At 31.5% G+C, this 7,002-nt stretch overlaps 1 pseudogene; it reads left to right on the top strand.

Moving 5' to 3' along the window:
* The first annotated feature begins 4,370 nt into the window (after positions 1 to 4,370).
* On the top strand, positions 4,371 to 5,717 carry LOC143532799 (NAC domain-containing protein 7-like; annotated as a pseudogene).
* Positions 5,718 to 7,002: the final 1,285 nt, after the last annotated feature.

Here is a 7,002-nt window from a genome sequence, read left to right as displayed (position 1 = left end):
GATCACAATTCAAGGAAAAGTCAATGCTAAGACAAATGTTTCAAATTTGATAAAAGTTAGAAGCATTGATAGACCTGAATGTGGTATGTCGGAAGTGCTTGCTATTTTCTCTTAAATTTTAATAGTCTTGGAAAAATACTCAATGTGCAAAATCCCGAATCTTTTGACTATTTCCAAAAATGTCCTTAAAAATAAAATTCTAAACCCAATCACATTTAAAATTCTAACATTCAATTTTCAAGTCAAAACTTTGAAACCGTAACAAGTTTGACAATAAATCTATTTGCATTATTAAATTTTTAAAAATATTCAGATTACCCCTTTTTTACCCGTAACAAATTTGAGCAAAATGTAGTTAATTTGAACCAAACGATCTATTTACCAACTTTTAACACGTAATAACCAAATTTAAGTTTCACAAAAAACCCGAAACAATCCTTGATAAAAAAAATCAAGAAACTAAATATGATAAAATTTATTATATTTGAAAGTGATTGGTATATACTATCATTACAATTTAACACACACACACATATAATATATATATATATATATATAGGGTAAGGTTAAAATGAAAACCCACTTGAGTTGTGAAAACCCGCGAAAACCTTATGTAATATCATTTTTTTTGTTACATGTAATATATGTTGTAACATTTAATACAAAACATCGAAACATAAAAAAAAATATTTTGCTATTTTTTAATATTTTTTTACTAATTTTTATATATGTTTTCAGTAGAGAGAAAAAGTTATATTTATATTTACATTTTTTATTCACTTTAATTGTGGATCACAAGATTTAAACATTAATTAAAAACATATGGTTGAGAATGAGTTTCTAGAGTTTTCACAACTCAAGTGGGTTTTCATTTTATATATATATATATATATATATATAGTTTGCTAAATTAACCAAAAAAAATAAATGGATAAATTTAAATCATATATATATTTATAATTTATAAATTTAGATGACAATGTATAAAAACACCAATAGATGAATGGATCAATTTTTAAAAATTGGATCAACTTTTAAACATATATTTATAATTTAATGATTAAAAAAATTAATTCGTAAAATGAAAGCATATTATTAGAGTTTTTAATGATATCATTTAAAATTATATTCTTTCCAATCTTTAACAAACACAATTTGTTGTTGATTTTTGGATTTCACCAAGTATGTTGTGAAATATATTCTAACTACGTATAGTAGTATAATATGTAAATATCTTTTTTTTTATAAAAGTGTATAGATATAATATAAATCAATGTTGTAAAAGTCGTTAGGCGGTCCTAGGCGATCGACTGGGGAGTTTCGAGTACTCGGGAGTAGTCGGGGATTACTCAGAAAATACCTAAGGAGTATTCGGCCGAGGTGGGGAGTACTCGATCCAGGCGGGGAGTAATCGGGGAGTACTCGGCCACCTACTCGGGAGTTTTACAACATTGATATAAATAGAGATTAAAGAAAAATAAATAATTTAATCATGTTATAGATATACTATAAATGGAGTATAAAATGAAAGTAAATAATTATTGATATATGACATATTAGTTTTGGAGAAAAAAAATTGTGAGAATTAACCACAAAGCGACACGTGTCTATAATTATTTTACTTTATTAGAATAGGTAGATTTCTCTTTAATCCAAATGATAGTTCCGTACTATATATGCGTCGCAAAACTAGGAAATTAGTAAATAAACAATAGATCAATAACACCAAAGGAAATTATGAACATAAATATATAATAGTTTCGGTTTTATTTTTCATACAAACTAAATCATCAAATACATAAAAAATTATAGTTTGCATGCATTTTAAAAATTAATGTAATTATTGATTTATATTTATGATTGACGTTAAGTAATATAATCCTGTGAATGCCTTTTGCATTCAACTTTGAATTACTAGAAATGTTATCGAATCAGTTAGTTTTTAGTTGTTTGGATTATTCAAATTTCTGTTTTTCCAAGTGAAACTATAAATTGACTATTCAAAGTATTCAAATCATGTTCACTTCGCATCAAAGGGTAAAAATGGAAACGATTCCTACTGCGAGTCGGGACTCGGGGGCATAAAACTCCTAGTTTTCTAACAACACGGCTTTACTAGCAAATACTGAATTCAATTTCCAAGAATGAATATATAAGTATGCATAAACAATATTCTGACATACTTAAGACCTCGTATGTATTCACTAAACATCGTCATTATTATATTTATTATATATTAATGTCGTATACAATTTTATATACAAGATTACAAAGAAAGGACAAAGGGGTGTTGCAGAAAACACTATACACGCACTAAAGATCGAATTACATATATATTTAATTGAAATTCAATTTTACAAGTTACTCAATTCGTCCCACTGAGCATATTGTCTCTCTCTACTTTTTGTTAAATTAACTATATATACTTCATATAATATGTTTATTATTTAAATAATAATTTATTAAAAAGAAAGGAGTATAATAATAATAAGAATGATGTTACATAATTTTAAGAATGATGGCCGCACGGGGTGGGAGAATGATTACCGTCGGTGGTGGAGACGAGGCTTATATCTGACGACCTGCACAACGGGGTCCGTTTAATCATGTTCGGTGTTCCATATGTTTACTCTTTTGTTAAAATAATAATAATAATAATATATCTATCTTCGTAAAATTTTATTCATATGTTTACATTATTTGTCTTTACTAAAATCTTATTTACATTAAACTGAGTGTGTATATAGTTTCCACACAGACAATCTATACTCTATATACTCATGAGATTTTTTTGTAGATAAAAAGTTCATTATAGAAAATTCGGTTTTCTTTTATATACAACAAAAAATCTGTCACTATACACACTAATCATCGGTGAAAGTTTGTCGGAAATCTAAGCATGAATAACTGTATTACCGGTGTATTTTAAAGGCATCTTGCTAAAGACTCGTTTAGTCGTGGAATACAGTGGGATTGAATGCATGTGATTAAGTTTTGTGATCCAATTCATGTAATTGACAATCTTTTCTTTAATTGATCAAAACTGAATTATGTGAACCTAATATACCCCCAAGGTCTATGAAGTCCAGTTTGATAACAAACGAAAAAAGCTTCAACACGTCGCATACCAGCCTTCGGTTATTGGCAGATCACCACGAAGCATGTACCATCGGAATCCAAATATTTTTTGAAATTGTCACAGGTATTTTATAACTGCAAATCCATTTCCTGTTTTATTTTATTTAACAAGATCAAACTCGAACTTGAAGTTGAAATGGGACAAGATCGTCTAGGGTCTCAATCAGTTGCTGGTGTTAGTCGCCAGAGAGTGATAATATAAGATATTTAAGGCAAAATATCTAGCTTTGGCACCAATTCAGCCCCACATATATATCTGACAGTGACAGTGAAAGACAAAGATAGCCTACAACAAACATCTCTAGACTTTACTTACCTTTATATCCCATAATATTATATGTCATCATCTCTCATCATTAGGGTTTCTGTCTCTCTCTATACATACCTCCTTTTAGCTCACTTCTTCTTCAAACTCTTTCCCTTGGGAATTGAACCATTTCAGAGGACAAGATTCGGTTCAAATCCCGAGGAATACGAAGCATCTTGTTTATTGTGTGTTGCTGGATCAACCAAATTCCAAATGCATTTGAAACCTTAAGTCTTTCAAACTTTGTGTTATCATATCCTTGGATCAGATTTTACTCAAGTTGCCCGCATAGATTTCGATTATTGTTCGTAAGCACCCTCTCGATCTCTAGTTCTTGAAATTTAAGTCTCTCAATTTCATGTGTTTTTGTGAACTGACAATGGTGCTTAATTTATGCTATCAAGTGATGCATGTCATTAACTATTATTCCATTAATATTTTTTTTAGTAACTTTTGGATCATTTTCATCATCATGAAAGCTCTAGCCTTTTTTACATTTGTTCATAAGTTTTTGGTTGTGATAAACCAGATTTCTCTATATATGTGAAATGGAAAAGGTGAATATCATTGAGAAAGCATTATATGAATATTATTGAGAAATGTGTTTCCTATTCTACATGCTATGGTAGATGAAGATAACCATATACAAATTAGCACTAAGTGGCGCATTTTATTTGCAAACTAATGTTTGAAGTATGCTTAATTAGTGACTAGAGCTTGTCACAGAATTAGCACTAAGCTTAATGATATCTTTCTTTGTTTCTTTCTTGTTTATTAAATGGGAAACTTGAACCAAAATTCATGATTAATTTTCTTTTAACAGCAAATTAGAAGGTACAAGTTCTACACCAAAGGGGAAATTTATATTTCAATATACATGTCTGTTTGTTAATTATGAAAGTCATTAAACTGATTAAGATGAAAACTGATTTGAAGGTTCAAGTTCTACACCGAAAGGGGAAAACATGAATACTTTTTCGCATGTTCCGCCTGGCTTTCGGTTCCATCCCACTGATGAAGAACTTGTGGACTATTACCTTAGGAAAAAGATTAACTCGATGACAATCGAATTAGATGTCATCAGAGATGTGGATCTTTACAAGATTGAGCCATGGGATCTTGAAGGTATACTAACAACACCATAATTAACTAACTACTCATATACGAATGTGCAATTCATGACGTATATACAAATGGTTTTTAGTTGAAAGATGATGCAAGTTAATTTGTGAACTTAAATAAAGAGAGATGGTTTTCAGTACACAAAAAATATTATATACCAATAACGTTTTGTTCCTTGTTTAAATTCTATCAAACAGAGCTCTGCAGGCTAGGCACAGAAGAGCAAAACGATTGGTATTTCTTTAGTCATAAAGATAAAAAGTACCCAACAGGTTCTCGCACAAATAGAGCTACTGTAGCAGGATTTTGGAAGGGACCGGAAGGGATAAAGCTATTTACTCTAAGCAAGACTTGGTCGGGATGAGAAAGACTTTGGTCTTCTACAAAGGTCGCGCGCCTAATGGACAAAAATCGGATTGGATCATGCATGAATATCGACTCGAAACAGATGAAAACGCAACAACACAGGCAAGTATTAAATAAACGCCATTAGTTTTTTGGGAAAATCATGAAATTAGTGTTGTTGACCAAGTAACTTACCAAAATGCTGATCTTTTGCCCAATTTCAATTTTTTCTTTTCTATTTGAAAATTAGGAAGAAGGGTGGGTGGTATGTAGGGTATTCAAGAAAAGACTACCCATAGTGAGAAGAGCAAGTGAACATGAACCAATTTGGTACGATGATCAAGTCTCATTCTTGCCAGAAATCGACTCACCGACACAGAATCATATTCTATCCAACTTAGGCAGCAATGCTTACCAATACTCTTATGCTTCTTGCAAGAAAGAACTAGATCATCAGCAAAGTTACCAGATTACCCCTGGTCACCACCTCCAGTTCCCTCTTCTAGAGGCTCCAAGACATCATTCAGTCTGCAATTCTTCCATGCCCATTTACGGTATTGACATAAACCAAAGAAACATTAATTTGGAACCAGCTTCCTTACTCACACAAGGCCAACAATTTAATGATCAACTAGCAGATTGGCATGTTCTTGACAAGTTTGTTGCATCGCAATTACTTAAGCAAGGAGATGTTTCAATTAAGGGAAATCACAATCAATCTTGCCCGAATGCGGATGAACAAACTTTAGTACCAGAAGATGCATCAAATTCCATCTATGGTTGTCAGATAGATTTATGGAAATGATGGAATAATCTCCTCGGTGCCCCTTGAAAGTATTATTAACACTTATTAATTCTTGTACATAATAAGACGACCTAAATTGTCACATGTTTACGTAACCTTATTAACACTTGTACCTAGTTTCAATTCACATAGTTATGTACTATTCCCTTGATTAGCACCCTTGGTCAATTAAATTATCCTGATTGCAGGGCCAATATTATATATTGTTTTTAGGATTGTATATGTCGTTCTAGTTTGCTTTTAGTCGGTGTAATACGTACTCGGTACGTTTATTTTGTACGGTTAAAATGTAAACTTTGGATAAATGGGGACCCTATAAAAGGGCCACTTAACCCATTTATCCAAACAACCCTTTTTAACTATTTCACAACTCTTGGAAATAAAAAGAAATTCTCTCCCCACTTCTCCTTTTTCTCTCTTTTACATAAACAAACTAAGATCCGAGTGTCGTTGGTGATTTCCACTAACCAACAACTCAGTACTGTAGCAACTCAGGCGAAACACTGTAGCAACTCGGTACTGTAGCAACTCATGCGAAAAAAGGATTTCGCATGCACTGTAGCAACTCGGCACTGTAGCGAAAAAAAAACTTAATTTTTTTTTCTTTTTCTTAAAAAAAAATAAAAAAATTCTACCGAGTTAAAAAAAATGTCTTACGAACCTAAGCTTGGAGGAAATCTGGATATGGGAGAAAGCCGAAAGAAAATATTAAAAGAAGATTTTAACATGTTTATACATATTACAGGAGAATCGGTTTCCTTTCTCATCAACGGATTTGAGTCACTCGTCTCCAAAATAAGTAGTGTCGGTATCATCAATAGTTTGTTTGAGATTAACATGAAGTTGTTGAATTCACTACCTTACACATGGAACATTAATGTGGTTACCATCAAAAGAACCACAAATCTGTATACCATGATACTCTCAGAGTTGGCTTCTACTATCAAGTCTTTTGAAATAATGGAAGATAAGCTCCAAATAAACAATCAGTCCAAAGAAAATAAAGTTGGGTCAAGTAATAAAGTTTGGACAAGTGCTGCCGGTAAAAGCAGTCATGCATGTCCTATCATTCCCGACACATCACCAGTCGATGAGGTAAATTACAATCTATGCACTCAAGCTTGCATAAATAAGGTTACATATTATAGATATCTTCAGGACGAAGTTTTGAAAGAAAATGCAAAACTTCGTCAATTAAATGCTGAATATGTAAAGGCTGACAAGATCTATGTTGAAAATATTAAAACTCATCATGATGATGTAGCAAATCTTAAACTTAAAATTT

This window comes from Bidens hawaiensis, unplaced genomic scaffold (assembly GCF_021521415.1).
Source record: "Bidens hawaiensis isolate Kalapana, Puna unplaced genomic scaffold, B.hawaiensis_p1.1 tig00009543_1, whole genome shotgun sequence".
Taxonomy (NCBI): Eukaryota; Viridiplantae; Streptophyta; class Magnoliopsida; order Asterales; family Asteraceae; genus Bidens; species Bidens hawaiensis.
The sequence above is the reverse complement of the archived record's forward strand: the minus strand, read 5'-3'. Positions and strand labels throughout refer to the sequence as shown.